Raw genomic sequence first — 23,258 nt, forward strand, 5'->3', positions numbered from 1 at the left:
GCAAACACTGAGACTGTGGGATGTCTAGGTGACCCCCTGGCTTTGTTCATACCCTTCTCCTTATTCTTCTTTTTTTGTTAATGAATGCTAGAGGCGGGCGCCAGGGGATGGGATCCCTGGGACTCAATTCGGCCTGAAAGGGGAGCTGCTTGACCCCTCCTTTGAATGTAATATGAAAAATGTAAAACAAAAAAGCCTGGGCCCCAGGGAATGGGGTCCCTAATACCAAAATTGGCCCAGGAAGATGAGACATGTGTCCCATTCCCATTGCAAAAAGGCATGATGCTGGGAGATGGGTTCCCCTGGCCAAAAATGACCAAGGGAAGGGGGGGATGTGGCCACCCCCCCTGATTTATTAATAAAAGAAAAACAAATCAGGCAAATTACCGGAGGCCCAGACCCCTTTTACCAGCACACTGTAAACATGCCTTCTTGGACACTACTAGTTGGCTATAAAGTCCCCTTTCCTCCTGAGAGTCCTGGGATGAGAACTACTCCTCCTTTTCCATTCAATATGTCCCACACAGTGGAATTGCTGAGAGGTTGTTGGAGGCCACTCCCCTTTTTTCCACCCCTCTGCAAATGTGCCTCCAGGTGCGCTAGTAGTTGGTGGATTAAGTCTCCTTGGCTGTTGAGGGTCCTTGTGGGCCAGCTACTTCTCCTGTTATTTCCAGTAAGTCCCACATAGTGGGATTGCTGAGAGAACTACAGAGACCACACTCCCTTCGTCCACCACTTTGTAAACGTGTCGCCTTGCGCAGTGCTCATTGGGGGATGATGTGCCCTTGGCTCCAGAGGGTCCTTGGGGGCCAACAATCCCTCTTGTTACCTCAAGCTTGTCCGTCACTGTGGGATTGCTGAGAGGTATTTGGAGGCCATGCCCCCATTCTCCACCACTCTGCAAATGTGCCTCCTGCTGCATTGTTTATTGGGGGATGAAATCTACTTGGCTGCTGAGGGCTCTTGGGGGCCAACTACCTCAGCTGTTACCTCCAGTAAGTCCCACACAGTGACTCCTGGTGCACTACTGGTTGGGGAATGAAGTCTTCTTGGCGGCTAAGGGACCTTGTGGGCCAAGAAGCCCTTCTGTTACCTCTAGTAAGTCCCTTACAGTGGGATTCCCGAGAACTAGTCAGCGGTACCGCCACCTTTCTTCACCACTCTGCAAACATGACTCCTAGTTAAAAAAAAAACATTGAAGTTTGCTTAAAAACCAAAGATTACAAGTACATTATTGTTAGGAAATAGAATTTGAAAAACTTTAGAAATTCACTGAAAGAAACAAAGGTTACAGGGACGTTATAGTTAGGACATAGAATTTAAAAAAACATAGAAATCTCACTGAAAAAAACAAAGGTTACAGGGACGTTATAGCTAGGCTCACATTTCCCTCATCCAAAACCAGTGAAATGCTGCAGTTATATTTACCTGAGCTACTAAAACTTATGCACCTCACATATTACATCACCCATGACATGGTCAGTGACATCACTGATGATATCACTGATGACACTTCAAATGATATCACTGATTATATCATCTGCAGAACCACTCACACACCCACTCACATCCTCATAGAACCTCTCATATGACCACTGACACACACACAACCACTCACATGCACATTCACAGACCCATACCAGTACTCATATACCTACTCACTCCTCCATAGAGGCATTTACACACCTATTCAATAACTCACTCATACAGTCACTCACACAAGCATTCACTCACCAATACAACCACTAGTATAAACAGTCACTCACCTGTACATCCAGTCATATAACCACACACTCACCCACATGGCTATTCACAACCCCACTTATTTGCCTACACAGTCACTCACACACCCACTCATCCACCAATCTAGCCTTGGAACTAGGCCTGGGCGAAAATTTCGTTCCGTTCGCGGAAATTGCGATAATTTGACATTTTCGCGATAATTTGCGAAAGTTAATTTCGCAAATTCCGCCCACCCCTACTTGGAACACAGTCACTCACACACCCATAGAAGCACTCACACACCCACACAACCACTTATATACCCATTCACAAATTCATACAAGCATTCACACATCCGCTCATTCCCCTATACAGCAATTCACACAAACCCTTAATCTCCAATGCAGCCTCTATACACCAATGCACCTAACCAGACACTCACTTACACAGGTATTCTCTCACCCATATAGCCACTTACCCACTGAGATACTCACTCATACAACCACTAAGACACATACTCACTCACCCATACATCCACTGACACACCCACTCACTCACCAATACAGTCACTCACACAGCATCTCACTCACCCACACAGCTACTCACAAATCCACTATACACCCATTCAGCGACTTACCTACCCATACACACAAGGGTACAGTCACACAGCCACTCATAAAATATTTTAGAAGTAGTATCCCTCAGCAGTAGTGCACCTAGTACACTAATTACATTTTGTAGTAGGTTACTACATATGTTTAACACCCATAATCTATAAAAAAACTCAGTGATGTCATTTGAGATGAGTGAGTAAGTGAGTGTGTGAGAGTCTGTATGGGTAAATATGTGCTTGTCTCAGTGGCAGTTTAAGTGAGTGAGTGCATGTGGGTGAGTACACGTGTTATTATCAGTATGAGTAAGTGAGTGGGTGTTTGAGTTTCTATATGGGTGAGTGAGTGGCTGTCTGGGTGAGCAAGTGGGTGTGTAAGTAGCTATATGGGTAAGTGAATGCCTATGTGAGTGGGTGTATGAGTGGGTGTGTGAGTATCTGTATGTCTGTATGACATGGTATGTGAGTGGCGGCTTCATTGAGTGAGTGGGTGGGTTTGTGAGTGGATGCATGGATGAGTGAGTGGCTCTGTCAGTGGCTGTATAGGCAAATACGTGAGGGTATGAGTAGTTGTATGGGAGAGCGTGTAGCTGTGTGAGTAGCTATATGGGTATATAAGTGGGTGTGTAATTAGTTGTATGGGTGAGTAAGTGGTTGTGTGAGTGGCTGTGTGATTGAATCAATTGGTGTGTGAGTGGCTCTATGCATTAGTGACTGAGTGTGTGAGTAGTTACATGGGTCTATGAATGGGATGTGAGTGAGTGTGTGGGTAAGTGAGTAAGAGTGTGAGTGGTTCTGTGGATGATGTCATCAGGGATGACATTTGAGATGTCATGAGTGGTCATGAGTGATGCAATATGTAAGGTCATAAGCAGTGCAATTGTGGGGGGAGTAATAGTTAGCTCAGGCAAATATAACTAGTGAATTTCAATGGTTTAGTAGGAATGAAATCTGTGCCTAACAATTGTATCCCTGAACCCTTTGCCAGTAAATTTTATAACGTCCCATTAGCCATATATATATATTCACAGTCCTTCGGCAGAGCATCATCGAGAGACCTCTCAATGCTTCAGGGCCTTTGTTGGACAAATTACAAATGCGGCTGCCCGGTCGCGGAGAGGGGCTCCATCTCCTGCTGTAAGCACTGTATCACCAGCTGGAAGAGGCTGCCGTTTCAAACTTTCCAAGCGGATCAGCACGTTGTTCATATGCAAATTAGTCTGCCAAACGGGTCCACCACCTACTAAGGTAACAATTATGACCAAAACTGCAAGCAAATCACTTAATTTATTAAAATGGGACACTTTTATCTCGCACTGGGGACTTCCAGTCCCAGCAGGCTTTGAAATAAGTGCACTATGCATACGCCCACTGAGGTGCAGAACTTACCAGAATAAATTAGCCTTAACAAGCACTGCTAGTCTGAGTTGTTTGTTTGCTGCCCTGACGAAGAGGTTCGCCTTGAAATGCGCTGGCTACATTAAATCAGGTGGCGAAGTGAGGTATACTGCATTTCACAGCCCTTTGGCAGAACATCGTCGAGAGACCTCTCAATGCTTCAGGGCCTTTGTTGGACAAATTACAAACGCGGCTGCCCGGCCATGGAGAGGGGCTCTATCTCCTGCTGTAAGCACTGTATCACCAGCTGGAAGAGGCTGCTGTTTCGAACTTTCCAAGCAGATCAGAACGTTGTTCATATGCAAATTAGTCTGCCTAACGGGTCCACCACCTACTAAGGTAACAATTATGAAAAACTACAAAAAAACCCATTTAATTTACTAAAATGGGATACTTTTATCTCGCACTGGGGACTTCAAGTCCCAGCAGGCTTTGAAATGGGTGCACTATGCATACGCCCACTGAGGGGCAGAACTTACCAGAATAAATTAGCCTTAACAAGCACTGCGAGTCTGAGTTGTTTGTTTGCTGCCCTGATAAAGAGTTTCGCCTTGAAACACGTTGGCTGCATTAAATCAGGTGGCGCAGTGAGGCAAACTGCATTTCACAGCCCCTTGGCAACGTCGTCGAGAGACCTCTCAATGCTTCAGGGCCTTTGTTGGACAAATATATATATATATATATTTATATATATATTCACAGAAAAAACCATAGGTTTCAGGCACGTTATAGTTAGGAATTAGCATTTAAAAAACCTCAGAAATTCACTGAAAAAACCATAGGTTTCAGGGGTGTTATAGTTAGCTGGACTTTTCACTTGTACAAAACCATGATGTCATGAGTGATGTCACTGACCATGTCATGAGTGATGTAATATGTGACGTCATCAGCAGTGCATTGCGGGCGCGCGAGTTATAGTTAGCTGAACTAACTATAACGGGGGAATTTCAATGGTTTTGTACAAGTGAAAAGTCCAGCTAACTTGCATATTACACTCCAAGGCGCATATCGCATAGCACGCGCTAGTGCCTGTGCTATCTCGCGCTCTCCAATGAATCTGTCATTGCGCACAATGTATTGCATATTATATTTCACGCCCGGTTCATCTTATATCACACTTTTTGGTGCATAGTTTATACCATACACTATATCTAGTTTTCATTTTCAATCGTGCTCTCAGGACTATGTTCTATATAACACTGTGTTCACCTACCCTTTTCACGGGCATTACATTTTGCGATAGGGGGTGGAGGGTCAGGGGGTGTTTCTGCCAAGTGAGCCCGGAGTCACAGTCACAAACGTCCTCTTCTTCCTGAATAAAAGTGAGATTATGCTGCATACTTGTTCATATTTTAAGTAGTTCGCACAGACACAATGTTTTAAAAACAATAAAGTTCCTAATACCCGCCTTCTCTGAACAGTTAGCTTGCTGCCCCATCCCCCTCCTCCCTATCCTCTGTTGTGTGAATCCATGGACTAGCCTCCTCCCTCCTGCCATGCATGGTCTGATGTGCTGCCACTGCCCTCAATTTAGTATGATGTACCAGTCCACTCCTCCTGCCCTCCATTGCCCAATTCTGTGCCCCATCATTGACCTCCTGCTTAAACTCTGTGCTTAGCTTGCTGCCCCTATTCTCCTTCCCCCTGCCCTCCGATGTCTTTGTGCATGCCCCTGCTCCATCCTTTTTGCCCACCATGTCCCATGGACCTGCCACTCCTATCTACTCTGAGTGTTCTGTTGAGCTGCCACTCCCCTCCCACCTGCCTAGCATTGTCAGATGACTGTAACCTGTCCCTGCCACCTCCACCCTGCCTGTCCACATGCCATGCCCCTATCCTCTTCCTCCTGTCCTACATGGTCCATTGTACTGCCACACCCTTCTGCCCTCCCTGGTCTGTTGTGCTGCAACTGCTCCTCCTGCCTGCCCCGTGTGGTCTGTTGTGAGGCCCCTTTCCCTGAACTTTCTTGTCTGTGCACAGGTCCTGACCCTCCCTTCTATCCTCCATCGTCCTTTGTGCATGCCCCTGCACCCTCCTTCTTGCCCATCATAGCCATTGTGCTGCCACTAACCCTCCCACTTGCCATGCATGGTCGTCTGTGCTGCCATGGCCCCTCCCACCTTCCCTGTGTGGTCAGTTAGCTGCCCCTGACCCCCTCCCACCTTCCCTCCATGGTCTGTGTGTATGCCATCACAGTCTCACTGTGGCTCTTCATGGTGTGTCTTGCTTCTAGTGCCCATCCTGCCTGACCTCCATAGCTATCTTGCTGCTCCTGCCCTGCCCCCTTGCCCCCAGCCCTTTGTTTACATGTGCGGACCCCTACTCCCTCCCTCCTGGCTTGTCTGTTCCATTGTAATGCCCCTGATCCGTCCCTCCTGCCCTTTATGGTCTGTTATGCTGCAGCTTTTTCTCCTGTCTGTACATTATGGTCAGCTAGCTACCATTGCCTCTTGCCCCTCTGTTCTCTGTTGTCCATGTGCATGGTCCTGTCCCCTCCCTCTTGCTTTCTATGGATTGTTGTGCTGCACTCCCGTCCTGCATGCCCTGTGTGGTGTATTGTGCTGCTGCAAACCCTGATGCCTGCCCTGCAGGGTCAGTTTGGTGCACCTCTCCATGTCCCTCCTGTCCTCTGTTATCCAAGTCCATGTCCCTATCCCATTTCCTTCCATGATCCAATGTACCATACTTGCGAACATTTTGAACTTGGTAAGAGGGAGATCTTGAAAAAAAACTGGGGTATTGATTTTCCCCTTTGAGTTACATTGAAAAAGAGGATATTGTAGACAGGAGACAGATCAAATAAAGCCCATTTGAGCTTAAAAACATTGGACGTTTCCTGGCTGAATCGGGTCTGTTGGCATGTATGGTTGTACTACCATTGTCTCTTCCTTCTGCCACAATGGTCTATTACATTGCCACAGCCTCTCTTGCAAGTCCTGTATTGTTGGTTTGTTGCCCCTGCCCCTCTTTCCACTGCCCTCCATAGTCTGTTGTGCTTCCACGGCCCTTCCTGCCTGCTCAGTGTGGTTAAATTGTTGCCTTTGCACCCTCCTACCTGCCTTCAATTTTCAGAGTCCGTGCCCCTGGCCTCTGCCTCTCAACAGTATCCTAATGAACAACTAGATTGCTAACATTCTATATTTATTACAAAAGTGTGGAACGCCTGACATCATCTTGATGTAATCAAAACTGTAATACCTAGAGCATTTCCTTTAGAAATTACATATATGAGAGGGTCTTATTGGCATCAAAATTATGGTTAGTGCTCTAAAAGACTAAAATAAGGACATATTTTCTGAGTTTTCAAATAGCGACAAAGCACTTTTAAATTATTTGTTATCTTTATGTTTTTGTATCCAGTTGACCACTTGATTAAATGTTGCACTTAGGGGAGAGGATGTGGTGTTACTTCCAGAACTGCAGACTTTGCAACTGGGGAACCAGGTTGAAGTTTCTGCTTCAGCTCGACATTCTGTGATTCTGGTCAAATCACTTAGTCTCCCCATGTCTACAACCAAAATGAATTTGTTCTTGTGTGATGTAACCAATGCTCATGTAAAGCACTTCAATACCTGACAAGTCTGCACTATATAACACTGCAAAAACACAAAATAATAAGTGTTTTGCACACTTCTGTCATTGGGCTATATTTGGGCTACATCTGGGTGATTTTGGGCTACATTTGGGCTCTTTTGTCTGCGGTGGCCATCTTGGGAGATTTATTTGTTATGAAGTTTCCTAATTTCCTCATGTACTGCAGTCTCCTCAGTAGGAAATGCTTTCAGTGTTTTACTTTGATTTCATCATGAAGGTATTCAGATATGTCACACATTTGCCATAAATTCTGAATGTTAGCACTCTAGTTGCTCATTAGATCACTGTAGTAAAACTACTGTTCACCATGGAAGTCTGCTCCTGGTATTAAAAGTGCATGTTTCAGTCTGCATGTCAGAATTTTTTAATGAAATAGAAGAGGATTTGAGAAGTCACTCAAAATGTGCCCTCATTTTCTTTCTTCAGCATTAATCATAATTTCTATGGCAAAATGAACCCCCTCATTGTGTTCCTTTTTAAATTAAATGTTTTAAGTGTTACCAGTTTATTCCAATCAAGATGGCTTCAGGTGTGCCATACTTTTGTCATAATGAAGACAGTAAGCGCTCTAGTTGTTTTTAAGAACATTCTGGGACATTCTGTCATTGGGCTATACTTGGGCTACATCTGGGTGATATTTGGGCTACATTTGGGCTCTTTTGTCTCTGGTGGCCATCGTGGGAGACTTATTTGTTATGACGTTTCCTAATTTACTCATTTACTGCAGTCTCCTCAGTAGGAAATACTTTCAGTTTTTTACTTTGATTCCATCAAGAAGGCATTCAGATGTGTCACACATTTGCCATAAATTCAGAATGTTAGCACTCTTTTTGCTCATTAGATCACTGTAGTAAAGCTACTGCTCACCAGGGAAAACTGCTGCTGGTATTGAAAGTGCATGCTTCAATCTGCATGTCAGAATTTGTTAATGAAATAAAAGAGGATTTGAGAAGTCACTCAAAATGTGCCCTAATTTTTCTTTCTGTAGCACTAATCATACTTTTTATGGAAAAATGAACCCCCTCATTTTGTTCCTTTTTAAATTAAATGTTTTAAGAGTTACCACTTTAATCCAAGCAAGATGGCTTCAGGTGTGCCATACGTTTATCATAAGTAGGACTGTTAGCGCTCTAGTAGTTCTTTGGAACACTCTGGGAAGCTGCAGTAGAACACAAAGGAATCAACTGAAAGTCTCTGCCCATTTTGGATGTACATGTTTTACTGAGAATGTCAGACTTCATTCTCACATGACTGAGAAAGATAATGTGAATTTACAGAAAATAAGCTCTCAGTTTAGCTTATAGATCACCTTCCAAACCTCTGTGGTAAAAGCATGAGAAAATATTTTTCTCTCAATCATGATATCCCAGCAGAAGGCTTTTTCACATGGTGAAATCACCTTAGAACATACCACAATTCCTAAAATGAGTATGGTACCATCAACAAATGATTTATAATGTAACTAAAGTCTTAAAACCTTCTATTAACTGCATTGCTTTTTAATGAGGTGCTATCATGTATATTGGTCCCAAGATGGCTGCCAACACTTCTTGGATGAAGTGCTGACAGCCAATCAGATCTCAGGATGAGATGTGTGGTTAGGCTCCGCCCACATATATATATGCTTTTAAATGCTATTTTCTCAGGAAATACTGAACAGATTTACACCGTTTTTATCGAGAGACCCGGGGGAACGCTGGGTGGTAGGAAATTTGTGTCAGCCCAGTGATGCCACAACTTTCCCACACAAAAATGTGTGAAAAAGGTGATTTTTTTCAGCTAAATTTGAGGTTTGCAGGGCATTCTGGGTAAGGAAACGTTGGGGGATCCACGCAAGCCATACCTCCCTGGAATTCCCCGGGTGTCTAGTTTTCAGAAATGTGTCGGTTTGGTAGGTTCGCCTAGGTGCCCGCCGAGCACCGGGCCAAAAACCCAGGTGACCCCCTTGCAAAACCAGGTCGTTTTGATGTAGGCAATGTCGCCTCAATACGTTTTGGGCCCTTGCCTGTCGCGGGTACTTGGGTCTCCCACACGAGTGAGGCACCATTTTTATCGAGAGACCCGGAGGAACGCTGGGTGGTAGGAAATTTGTGTCAGCCCAGTGATGCCACAACTTTCCCACACAACAATGTGTGAAAAAGGTGATTTTTTTCAGCTAAATTTGAGGTTTGCAGGGCATTCTGGGAAAGGAAACGTTGGGGGATCCACGCAAGCCATACCTCCCTGGAAGCCCCCGGGTGTCTAGTTTTCAGAAATGTATGGGTTTGGTAGGTTTCCCTTGATGGCCGCTGAGCACCGGGCCAAAAACCCAAGTGACCCCCCTTGCAAAACCAGGTGGTTTTGAGATAGGCAAATTTGATGTCGCCTCACTGCGTTTAGGGCCCTTGCCTGTCGCGGGTACTTGGGCCTCCCACACAAGTGAGGCACCATTTTTACCGGGAGACCCGGGGGGACGCTGGGTGGTGGGAAATTTGAGTGAGCCCGGTGATGCCCCAACTTTCCCACACAAAAATGTGTGAAAAATGTGATTTTTTCAGCTAAAATTGAGGTTTGCAGGGGATTCTGGGTAAGGAAACGTTGGGGGATCCACACAAGCCATGCCTCCCTGGAAGCACACGGGTGTCTAGTTTTCAAAAATGTATAGGTTTGCTAGCTTTCCCTAGGTGCCCGCAGAGCTAGGGTTAAAAAACTACAGCTAGACATTTTGCCAAAAAAGGGTCATTTTTCACTGCGAAATTGAGGTGTGACCACGTTGCGTTTTGCGCCGTTTCCTGTCGCGGGCACTAGGCCGACCCACACAAGTGAGGTACTGTTTTTCTCGTAAGACTTTGGGGAACGCGGGGTGGGTGGAAATGTGTGGATCCACGCAGTTTCGGAATTTTCCACCACAGAAATGTGGGGAAAATGTGTTTTTTTTGTAAATTTTTTAGGTTTGCAAGGGATTCTGGGTAACAGACCCTGGTGGGAGGCAGTCAAGTCACCCCATCCTGGATTCCCCTGAGTGTCTAGTTTAAAAAAATGTATAGGTTTGCTAGGTTTCCCAAGGTGCCCGCAGAGCTAGTGTTCAAAAACTAGAGCTAGGCACTTTGCCAAAAAAGGGTAAATTTTCACTGCGATATTAAGTTGTGCCTACCCACACAAGTGAGGTACCATTTTTATCGGGAGACTTAGGGTAATTCAGATTTGTAAAGGAACTGTTATTATCTATTGACTCTCGATGCATTTCTGCCTTCTAAATGAAAGATATTGTGTAAAAAAGAAGTCATTCTAAAAAATGACTGATAATTCTCATGCTAGTATGAGTATTCCCAATTTCAGAAATGTGCAAATATCTACTGTTTCTAAACTCTATATTTTGTTCCCATTTTCAGAAATACATAGGTGTCTTTCATACCGATTTTTCCATGTACACATTTTTACAGAATAATTACTATATACCCGGTACATAATAAAAAACCATTGCAAGTTGCTGCTCAGTTTTTGGCTCTGGGTTCGTCGGGTTCTTGGTGAACCTACAAGTCCTATATATACCCACAACCAGTAATGTCCAGCGGATGTAATGGTATATTGCTTTCAAAGAGCTGTCATAATTAGAAGAAGTTACAGGTGAAAACGTTGACACAAAAGGCTGTTTTTTTCAACTAATTTTCAATTTATCCTATATTTAACTGTTAGTTTCTATAAAAAAAACCTTGATGGATCTACACAAATGACCCTTTGCTGAATTCAGAATTTTGTCTTCTTCTCGAAAATGTAAAGCTTTCCAGGATCCATTATTGCTTTTGTACCCATTTCTGCCATTAACTGGAAGGAGGTCAAAAGCACAAAAAATAGCAAAAATAGGCTATGTCCCAGAAAAATGCCAAAACTGTGTAAAAAATGTTGGGTTTCTGACAAAAGTCTGGTATCCCCGAAAAGCTGGGAAAATGGTGATTTCAACCCCACAAACATTTGCAGGGAAAAACCCAGATTCTTTCATTTGCAGCCCGTATATTTTGCTGTATTTTGGCTCATTTCTGTGACCCCTCTAGGAGAATCCACAAACCCTGAGTACCTTTAGAATCCCCATGATGTTGGAAGAAAAGGACGCAAATTTGGCGTGGATACCTTATGTGGTCAAAAAGTTACAGGGGCCTGAGCGTGCACTACCCCAAACAGCCAAAAAAGGGCGTGGCACAGGATGGGAAAAGGCCTGGCAGCAAAGGGGTTAATCACCACCTTCAGTAAAAAAGCCCAAGACATCAAAACTATTATTCTTAAACAATGGTCTATGGTACTGACTGCCAGTACCTTGAAAACAGTGCTCCAAGACAAACCCACCTTTACTTTTAGAAAAGCATATTCTATGCATAACGATTTGGTTAAAACCAGTCCAGAACTGGATAATAAAACCAGGTGGTTGGTTCCGAAAAAAGGTTTTTACAAGTGTAGCAACTGTCGGGCTTGTAAATTCGGAATCAATACATGTACATACACTACGCCTTTCTCTTCTACTATCATAGAGTTAAAAGGACGCTATACATGCAGGTCAGAATATGCTGTCTATGTTCTTGCATGTAACTGTGGTTTTAAATACATAGGGAGAACCAAGTTGCAAGTACATGTGCGTATCCTTCAACATCTATGGGCCATCGTAAACTCTGATCCAACGTATCCGGTGGCCCGACATTTTAAATCAGAACATGAAAATAATCTTTAATGTTTGAAATATTTTGTGATAGATACAGTACCACTAGATAAGAGAGGAGGCAACAGAGAGAAAAGGGTATGCCAACTAGAGTCAAAGTATATTATCGAGCTTGACACGAAGTACAAGCATGGCCTTAACATTGGGGAGGATATGCATAATTTTTTATAAGTTTTTATAATAAATGTTCATTACCATTTTTAATAATGTTACGCCTCCAACATAGTTTACAACAATATAACTTTATGCCTCCCTCCCGGTACCTTTAAGCCTGTTATCTTCATGTGTACACCTTTTATCCAAGGTGTCTTAAACTATCAATCAAGTATTAATACGTTTTAGATTGGTTGCATGATATGAGATATGTTAGGTCGTTTTCATTATGGTATCATAATAGAGCATGCGCTGATTCCTGTTACATCTTGTCAAAAGATACGTTATTACATCATTGCATTCAAGATTAATGTAAAGAGACATAAATAGCACCGAACGTGTCCATCAATTTGTTGGGTTTACTTTAGTGGGTTTGGTAGTCCTTATGTCTGGTACTTTGTCTTTAAACTTTCAATGTCAGTGTATATACCTTTCTAAGGGGGCTCCCTAAGTTAGGCAAAATATGGTGTTTTTTGCAGATGAGTTCTATGGAAATATCAAAAAAATATTTTCTCATCTCTCCGTCTTATAAAACATAGTTTTTATATATTTTGAAAATATTTTTATCACCCAGCATTTTAGACACTTGCATTAAGCACTTTACACATATGGTTTGCACATTGTGACTGTAGATGAGAGCTATATTGTCGAATCATGATAGTTGATATGGCCATTTGAGGTCTGTAATCTTTGCACCTGCAGTATTTGCACAGACATTGTTATTTTTTTCAACTATTTAGATAAAATATGCTTTAATATTTATATGTATGGGGCTTTTAACTGTACCTAATTTTTATGAGGTGATTTAAGCATTTGTGCCATGATACTTACGACAATTATTATTCGCTGTTGTTATCTCAGGTATTCCATCAAATTGAAAAGATTTTACCAACAGAGGTTTTTATACATGTCAGTAATGTATTAATTACCCAAATGTGTAACGTTAAGTTTGTACACTATCACTATGCCACAGGAAATAATGTTTTTTCTAGCTCTACCACTGTTGTCACGTGCACAGTCAGGTGGTGGTTGTATCACTAATAAACTCTAAATGTACATAATGCGGTCATGTGACCAGGGGCGAAGTGGCATGAAGGAGCTTTGCACTTAACTTGAATAAATAAAAAGAAAATCTGGCACCAGCTCAAGAAGTTGTCCGTACCTGTTTTTTGTGCGTCCAGTGCATAAGGGAGTGTAATTTGATATATATATATATTATATATTACCTACTGGCGGTCGCCAGTAGGTAGTTATTGTTAGGACCTAGTTACCATAGGAAAATGGCAACATTCTATTCCCAATAACTTTGGCGCCGATTGATGAATCTTCACGAAAGTTTCAAAACAAATTCTTAGTTGAGATCAGCTCCTATGTTGAAATTTTGGGGGTGATTCGTCAAGGGGGGCTGAGAAAAAAGGGGGTCCCAAAACGTGTTTTCTCCATGTTAATTTCCATAGGAAACTTTAGACAAGGCTACAGGTCGAACGGGTGAACGGAATTACCCCAATTTTGGCAGGGAGAAAGGTCTTGGTCCAGAACACGCGGTTTTGTAGAAATGGTGTAAATCCATTCAGTAGTTTTTGAGGTATTAAAGGAAAAATTATATATATATATATCTGGTCGGTGCCTAACGTCCGAGCACGAGCTTGCCTCTGATTGGCTGCTAACACTTCAAAGCAGGAACTGTTAGCAGCCATCTTGTGCCTCACATCGAGTGAAAATATAAAAGAGAAGTTCCGGGGGCAATCTAATATAGCGGAGCTCTGTGTAATGATGATTTGGATGCAGTGAAGGTTTAAGATTTATTAACAATAAAGGAGAAATGGGTGAGTGCCAGGCAGCACGACTTCCACTCCAGGACACCAGTAGGAAGATAACCCTTTCACGCTCCCTGTGCCCAACATCACCACTTTGCAGCTGTGCCTTTAGAAGCCAGTCCGTCAGCTTGCAGCTGTCTACCTTTGCGAGCTAGTACACTGCTGTGCATCCACCTCTGAGAGCTACTACGCTGCTGTTCGTTTGGGAGCGGACAGCTCGTAGTTCTGCCTCTGTGAGTTGAGCAGACGGGCCGCAGTTGTCCCTCTGCGAGCCTGGGTACGAACTGTTCATAAGTCACACTATATGAGCATTGAAAAGCCATTTTGTGATTCAGTCCGTCAGCTGTCATCTGTCCGAGGGATTTCTGAAAACATTTTGGAGCTCTTTCTGTGAGAGATACTCCTTTCGCACTGCGTCTCCCCACATTAGCAGGTAATGCACCCTCTTCCCACATAACCAGCATACCCCCAATAACCTTCTTGGGCCCAGAAGTATCCCTCTACGAACTATTAATAAAAAGATGCTTGTGAGGTTGGAGAAATTAGAATCTTAGTCATGTACAGATTTACATATAAAACATTTTATTAAAACAAAGCAACAACAAATATAACTTTGTACAGCCGTGGCATGTCATCACTGGTCCATTTGTGATTCACCGCCTGCAAGACAAAAAGAAAGATAAGATGGTGCGCCATGCGTCCAGCAAAGGACATAGAGAGAGTGAAAGAGTGAGAGAAAGAGGAAGACAGAGAAAGAGATATAGAGTAAGAGAGAGAAAGAGTAAGATACAAGGAAGAGAGAAAGAGAAACAGTGTGAGAGAGAGGAAGACAGAGAGAGAAAGAGAGAGGAAGAGAGAGAGAGAAAGAGTGTGAGAGAGAGAGAGAAGAAGATAGAAAGACAGCCGTGGCATGTCATCGCTGGTCCATTTGTGATTCACCGCCTGCAAGACAAAAAGAAAGATACGATGGTGAGCCATGCGTCCAGCAAAGGAGATAGAGAGAGGGAAACAGTGTGAGAGAGAGGAAGACAGAGAAAGAGAGAAAGAGTGAGATACGAGGAAGAGAGAAAGAGAGAATCAGTGTGAGAGACAGGAAGAGATAGAGAAAGAGTGAGAGTGAGAGAGAGGAAGAGAGAGAGAAAAAAGAGTGAGAGAGGAAGAGAGAAAGAGTGAGAGAGAGGAAGCCAGACAAAGAGAGAAAGAGTGAGACAGAGAGGAAGAGAACGAGAGAAACAGTGTGAGAGAGAGGAAGAGAGAGAGAGAAAGTGAGAGAGGGAGAGAGAAAAAGAGTGAGAGAGAGGAAGAGAGAAATAAAGAATGAGAGAGAGAGGAAGAGACAGAGAAAGAGAGAAAGTGTGAGAGAGAGAAAGGAAGAGATGGAGTGTTGACACTGGAGAAAATCTTCACAGCTCACCTTTGTGTCACTGGTGTGTCTCCAACCACGTGCCGGGACATAGTGCACCTTCAAGTTTAGTGATCTGAAAGATAGTATAGATTTAGTTATTGCAGCGTACATACAATTGCACATGCGTAATTCTCTGTTTCAAGGAAGAGAAACAGTGTAGAGAGAGGAAGAGAGAGAGTGAAAGAGTGAGAGTGAGAGTGAGGAAGAGAGAGAGAGATAGTGATAGAGGAAGAGAGAAAGAGTGAGAGAGAGGAACACAGACAAAGAGAGAAAGAGTGAGAGAGAGAGGAGGAGAAAGAGTGGAAGAAAAAGAGAGAACGAGTAAGATACAAGAAAGATAGAAAGAGAGAAACAGTGTGAGAGAGAGGAAGAGAGAGATAAAGAGTGAGAGAGAAGAAGAGAGAAAGAATGAGAGATAGAGGAAGAGACAGAGAAAGAGAGAAAGTGTGAGAGAGAGAAAGGAAGAGATGGAGTGTTGACACTGGAGAAAATCTTCGCAGCTCACCTTTGTGTCACCAGTGTGTCTCCAACCATGTGCCGGGACATAGTGCACCTTCAAGTTTAGTGATCTGAAAGATAGTGTAGATTTAGTTATTGCAGTGTACATACAACTACGCATGCATAATTCTCTGTTTCAAGGAAGAGAAACAGTGTAGAGAGAGGAAGAGAGAGAGTGAAAGAGTGAGAGTGAGAGTGAGGAAGAGAGAGAGAGAAAGTGATAGAGGAAGAGAGAAAGAGTGAGAGAGAGAGGGGGAGAAAGAGTGAGAGAAAAAGAGAGAAAGAGTGAGATACAAGGAAGATAGAAAGAGAGAAACAGTGTGAGAGAGAGGAAGAGAGAGATAAAGAGTGAGAAAGAGAGAGAGAAAGAGTGAGAGAGAGGAAGAGAGAAAGAATGAGAGAGAGAGAAAGAAACAGAGAAAGAGAGAAAGTGTGAGAGAGAGAAAGGAAGAGCTGGAGAGGGAGTGTTGACACTGGGGAACATCTTCGCAGCTCACCTTTGTGCCACCACGTGCCGGGATATAGGACAGCCCTCAAGCTTAGTCATCTGAAACATAGTATGGAAGCAGTAATGGATGAGTACATACAAGTGCACAATTTGTGAATCACAGCCTGCAAGACAAAAAGAAAGATAAGATGGTGCATCATGCATCCAGCAAAGGAGAGAGAGAGAAAGAGAGAAAGAGGAAGAGAGAGAGAAAGAAAGAAAGTGAGAGAGAGAGGAAGACAGAGAAAGAGAGAAAGAGTGAGAGAGAGAGAAAGAGAGACAGCGTGAGATACAAGGAAGAGAGAGAGAGAATGAGAGAATCAGTGTGAGAGAGAGGAAGAGAGAGAGAGAAAGAGTGAGACAGAGAGGAAGAAAGAGAGAAAGAAAGAATGAGAGAGAGAAGAAGAGACAGAGAAAGAGTGTGAGAGAGGGAAAGGAAGAGATAGAGAGGCAGAGAGAGAAAGAGTGGACAGAAAGGTAGAGATGGAGAGGTAGTGGGAGTGTTGACACTGTGGAGAAAATCCTCAGAGCTCACCTTTCTGCCACCGGCATGTGTCGAAAAGCATCCACCATGTGCGGAAGAAACGTCCTCACCCATTGTGTACACGCAGCGCAGCGGAGCTCACAATTCAGTTTGAGTGTTGATTGCAGGATGGCCACGCATCATCGCAGCCCTGCTAGACAAAAAGCAAGATGAGATTGTGCGTCATGAGTCCATCAAAGGAGAAAGAAAGAAAGATAGAGAGAGAAAGCAAGAGTGAGAGGAAGACAGAGAGAAAAAGAAAGAAAGAGTGAGAGGAATACATAGAGAAAGAGAGAAACAGTGAGACGAAGAGAGAGAGAAAAAGAAAGAAAGAGAGAGAGGCAGACAGAGAGAGAGATAAAGAGTGAGAGACGAAGAGAGAGAAATAGTGGGAGAGAGAGAAAGAGTGTGAGAAAGAGGAAGAGAGAGAAAGAGAGAAATAGTGTGAGAGGAAGAGAGAGAGAAAGAGTGTGAAGGAGAGAAAGGAAGAGCTGAAGAGGGACAGGCAGTGCCCACACTGTGTACAAAACCGTCACAGCTTACATTTACGCCACCGCTCTGCCTCCAACCACGTGCTGCGACCTAGTGGAACTCTCAAGCTCCCACATCTGAAAGATAGTACAGAATTTGTAATGGCAGAGCAGCATTGAATTAGGATTCAAAATAGGCCTGGGCACGAAAAAAAAAAGTGGCCCACATTTGCATATTGCCTTTCCTCAAAACACTGCTTCGGCAAAATTTTATTTAAAAAATGGGGGTGGGGAGATACAAAAAAATGCACGGATTTGTTTACACTGGTGACTTAAAAACAAGTGAGGCCACTTATGCTCATGCCCCCTGCCCTGCTAGGTATGCATACATTAATGGGCAGCCCTGCAAGAGAAATAAAGTCACCTCTGCCTGTTGCTAAATGTGAGGTAATGATGCCCATCTGCCTCCAGAAAGGCCACTCAGACACCCACTGGGCCGCTGGCTGTATCCAAACAACAGTGACACCACCCAAATCTGTCCCGAGACTACTCCAAAAAGCAGCCCACAGTTGGAACTCGGCACCGGCTCCTTGGGCATTGCACCAGTGCCCGCGTTACCAATCCGATGCTGTGGCAGAGTATATACGAGTACGTACGCCTAAATCGCTCTGCCGTCTTTCTGCATTTAGGCTGCTGTACCCCATCCACTCCCGCCGCCCAGAGGTATCTGCCCGACGCTGCACACCAAGGCCTCACTCCTCACCTTTTCGCGGTCACGGCACCCTCCACATCATGCAGCTCCGTTCTGGCACGCTAATAGGTCTCACATTTGGAATTGAGTCTTGATATCGCCATGGCAGATGACATACTAGTGCATCTATCATCATCACAGGTTGTACTACCGCTCAGTGCTTGCGGTGATACTAACTCAGTGATGAGTGAGCGGTAGGCCCTCGCTGTTGGGCTCAGGCCTACACTACAGTGCAGCAGAGCACACAAAACATCAAGGGGCAGATTTATGAGGACCGTTGCGCCATCGGAACGTCCCTTTTTGTGACGTTCCGTGGCGCAGAAGCCTGCGTGATATTTATCAGGCAGCACTGAGCCACTTTTTGTGGCTTAATGCGGCCTCATAAATATCAGTCCCTTTAACTCAGTGTTCTGCGTTAAAGGGGCGTGCAATGGGTGTTGCTGGGGGCGTTCCCAGCAACATCCATGGCCTTTTGACACTGCCCCAGATTTACGAGAAATCGTAAATCTGAGGCAGCGTCAAAAGCTTATGCCTCCCCAGGGGAGGCGTAAGGGAGGCGCAACGGGGAGAAATAGCTTTATTTCTCCTCGTTTTTCCTTTTTCTATGTGTGCTGCATTCTGCAGCACCCATACAAAGAGGAAAAACCTCTTGTGATTATTTTTGCAGAGAAAGGTTTCCCTTCCTGTACAAAAATATTCATCCCCGCAACCCAGGCACCCTTGCACCATGTTGCAGAGGTGCCTGCGTTGGCGCAGTCAGCCCATTGTGCGCCGGCGCAGGGGAAAAGGACAGGAATGCGCCGCATTTTATAGATAAGGCGCATCCCTGCCCTTTTCTTTTGCTTTAGGGAAGCGCAGCAGGAAGGCCTGCTGCGCTTCCCTACGGCAAAACCTCATAAATCTGCCCTTAAGTGTCCAGACCACCGGGACGGGCCATCACCGTGGCGGTGTGAATGTGCCGGCCGCAGTGCATACATTGCGAGCAACTCTAAAATGGCATAGAGCACATGCGCCCGGTCTTTTTTATTAGTAGGGTCATGTGTCCTGTGATGCCTGTGCTGGATGGGTGTGGTGTGGGTATATACCAGCCGTGAGGGAGTGGCTGTGGCATCAGTGTTGCCTGCTTGACACTGTCCCTGCCCCTCCTTCCCTAAAGTAGCATTATTGGCCTACTTTGGGCTACTTTTTGGTTGGCCTTGGGCTATAGAAAGCTTAAAAAATCTGACAACACTGGATGCGGGTGTCCATGTTGGAGTGCTACCATTACCCGGGTTGCAAAAGCCAAAGTGTCACTCTGTGAGCCAAGTCCAACAATATGGCCAACATGGAAGGTACGGGAATTACTGAACCTATATTCATCCATAGTTCCACTCAAGAAAGATGGTGGACATGAGACATCTGTGTGGATATGAATGTTTATTGCACATTCAGTGGTGTTGCAGCTGTAGCAATACAGGGCCATGTAAAGTTGAAGTTTCAGTTTTTGGGCAGCCAATTAGAGACAAGTTTGTTGTCGGAGTTAGGCTGCGCCAACATATGTACTTATACAATCACTGTGACGATCCTCACACACTTATAAATTCACTATACACTCTGCTGGCAGTACTCTAATGATGCAGTCTCTACGTACGTACTTGTACAATGACCGAGACAAAGTTACATAACTAAAGTTTTCCCCCACTGTAAAAGGTAAGATGGTTGCATACGCTGTCCAGAGCACTATGTAATGTGGTAGGGCCTAGGGGCAGCATGTTGCATACATAATGAACACACGGACACAGATAGATAGTGGAACTGGGTACGGGCACGTGCGCTCGACTCCTTTTTTATTACCAGGGTCACATGTCCAGTGACGTCTGTGGTGGATGCATGTGGGGTGATTGTAAGCCAAACCTCCGGAAATGGTTGGTGCTGGCAACAAGTACAACAGTAATCATTGGATCAGACACAGAGATTAAATGATAAAGGGTCAATGATTTGTGCTGTACTAAGGTACGGGTACCAGATATGAAATCATACAGAAAATATTCTATCATAAAGGGTTCATGACTTGTGATACACTGAGGTAGGACAGCAGATGTCAAATTATACACAAAATATCGTATCAGAAAGGGTGCATGAGTTGTGCTGCAGTGAGATAGGGGCATCAGAAGCATTTAGCATCTGCGCAGCCAGCGATGCTGCGTGGTGCGGGCGAGCCACAGAATTGCAACTCGATGTGAATTGTGAGCCCTGCTATCGCTAGTGTACATCAAAGGCAGTGGTCAGCACAGACATTGAGGAATGTTTTTAGTCACTTCCTCTTGACAAAGTTCGAGGACATAGAATACAATTCTCTCTAAAAAATAAACCATGTTCCAATTTAAATTGTGAGCTCTGCTGACTGCAGTGCAGGTGTATGGAACAAAAGATGAAACATTTATGGAATACACTGAGGAAATCTTGGTTGTTCTGAGTACACTTGTAAAGTACGGTATTCTGAAGCAAGAATCTGAACTGGTCGTTCATCATATCGTCTACCTTTTTCAGTAGGGAAGAGCTGTGGAAAACAATGAGCTTCCAAACTTGTTTCCCACACACTCATGGGAGTTAGTTTTGCTTTTTCATCTGGAACAATTCAATAGTATGTCCTATCAGTTCTTTTGAATGTAGAGGATGAATAGTATAATGCTCATAAATGTCTTCTTTTCTTGAATTGTCCACTTGAAATATGTGTTTCATCTTCTAAAGTAATTTATTCTCCTTCTACATTTACAATTTTATAGTAAATATTGTTTTGCACCAGATATATTGTAGCCTTTTGGACTTTTGTGACGTACTAACTCTTGCCATATTTTCCGACTCTTTGTGGGTACACCATTAACAAGAATGACTACAGGTTCAGTATCGTCTCTTTCTACACTAACAGTTTCAACATTTTTCTTAAAATCTAAAGGTAAATACACAACTCTGCCTTTTAAACCTCTTTATAGATCTGTTGAAGGCAGCTTACCTGTTTTAGGCTACATATGAATTATAGCCTGAAAGGGTGCACTGATTGTATAAGGATTGCCTTATATGTATTTAAATCTGTAAGTTTAGGAGGTATAGCAACTAATTAATTATGGACAGCTCTACATTGTACAGTACCTAAATCAAATCGACCTTCCACAAATAGATAAGCAGCAAATTCTCTCCATTTATCATTGTTTTCCTATTCCCTTTTTAAAAACACATCTACATTCCTAGTTTGAATTTTACAGTGAGTACGTCGGCAACAAATACAAACATAGTTGGGATTTTCACGAAAACTACTTTAAACTTTTCTATTTTATTTTCAAACTTCACACCAGTAGTATCTTCCATCTCTTCTTCAACACCTACACTTATCAAACTCTCACTTTCTCTACACTCCTCTTGAACAGCAAAGAAACGTAACTCTATATCATCACAATCTTTTTTTTACATCCAACACTGAACCATGCAAAAGAGCTGTATTAATTTAATTTAGACATAATGCAGGACTTTTCATGTAGTATAATCTTCTTACTAACTTCCGCATTTCGGAATGATGTACTGCTAACATTCTTAAATGGTGAAATTATCGGGAACTGGTGCTTTTGTGTTCATTTTTACACAGGGACGTCTACTTTGTATATTATTACTGTTAGTTGTTGTTCTCATTTGTGACAAAAAAAAAATTTGGAAGCTATGGCTGGAAAACTGGGGATATTGACTGTTTTCACTAGGTTGACAATGAAGTGATAATTTAAAATCACTGAAAAAACTATAGGTTTAAAGAAGAAAATAATTAGAAATTAGCATTTGAAAAACCTTTGCAATTCACTTTAAAAATCATAGGTTTCAGGTACGTTATAGTTACAAATTAGCATTTAAAAAATCTTTGAAATTCACTGAAAAAAACATAGGTTTCAGGGACATTATAGTTACAAATTAGCATTTAAAAAACCTTTGAAATTCACAGAAAAAAACATTGGTTTCAGGGACATTATAGTTAGTTGGACATTTCACTCATTCAAAACCATAGAAATTCCGCCGTTATAGTTAGTTGAGCTAACTATAACTTGCACCCCCGCAATGCACTGCTGATGTCGTCACATATTACATCATTCATGACATGGCCAGGGACATCACTGATGACAACTCAAATGACATCACTGATGACATCACCGATGATATCATCCAGTGAATGTTTTTTTCTTTAAAATGTAAATATGTGTTATATAAATACCAAGCTGTATTGAAGAATGAGTGGATGTATAAGTGTTTGGATGGAGGATTTAGTAGGTGTGTGACTCACTGTTTAAGTGAGTGATTAAATATATCTTACTTAATACATGGGTTAGTGACTAAACTGTATGAATGTCTGTATCAGTCTGTCTGTTGTTGTATAACCTGCTGCATCAGCTGGTCAGCAGCTCCACAGGTGTCTATATGGGTTATTGATTAGATGCCTGAGTATTTGTATGGGAGACTGAGAATGTGTGTGGTTGGGTGGGGGTGTGACTCTGTGCATAGATGTGTGAGTGGTTGATTGACTGGGTGTATGACTTTAAGAGTGCATGTGGAAACAGTTCTATGGGTGAGTGAGTGTGTGTATGAATGTGTTGGTGAGTGAATGGATGTCTCAGTGGAAGATGTCCAAGTAAGTACAAAAGTAAAAGGCAGTGTATGTGAGAGTTAGAGTATATAAATGACTATATGTGTTAGTCAGTGATTGTAGGAGTGGCTGTATGGATGAGTGTATACTTGTCTTAGTGATTATATAAGAGAGTAAATATGTGTTAGTATCTGCATGAATAATGAGGTGGTGTGTGTATAACTGTGTAGGTGAGTAAATGGAACTGTGATTCTTTGCATGACTGACTAGGACAAATGCATGATTGACTAGGATGAGTGGTGGTGTTTGAGTGTCTGTATAGGTGTATGAGTGTATATGATAGTGTTGCATTGATCAGTGACTACATGTATGAATGGTTGTATGGATGAATGAGTGCATGTGTCTGTAGACCTAGGAATTAGTGAGTGTGTTTGTAGTAACTGGTATTGGTGTGTCAATAGTTTTGAAAAAGGTAGTCTGTATTTTACAGGGGGTGTATCAAAGGTTATATTAGGGTGTAAGGAGGTGCATCAGATTGTCACG

This window comes from Triturus cristatus, chromosome 1_2 (assembly GCF_964204655.1).
Source record: "Triturus cristatus chromosome 1_2, aTriCri1.1, whole genome shotgun sequence".
NCBI lineage: Eukaryota > Metazoa > Chordata > Amphibia > Caudata > Salamandridae > Triturus > Triturus cristatus.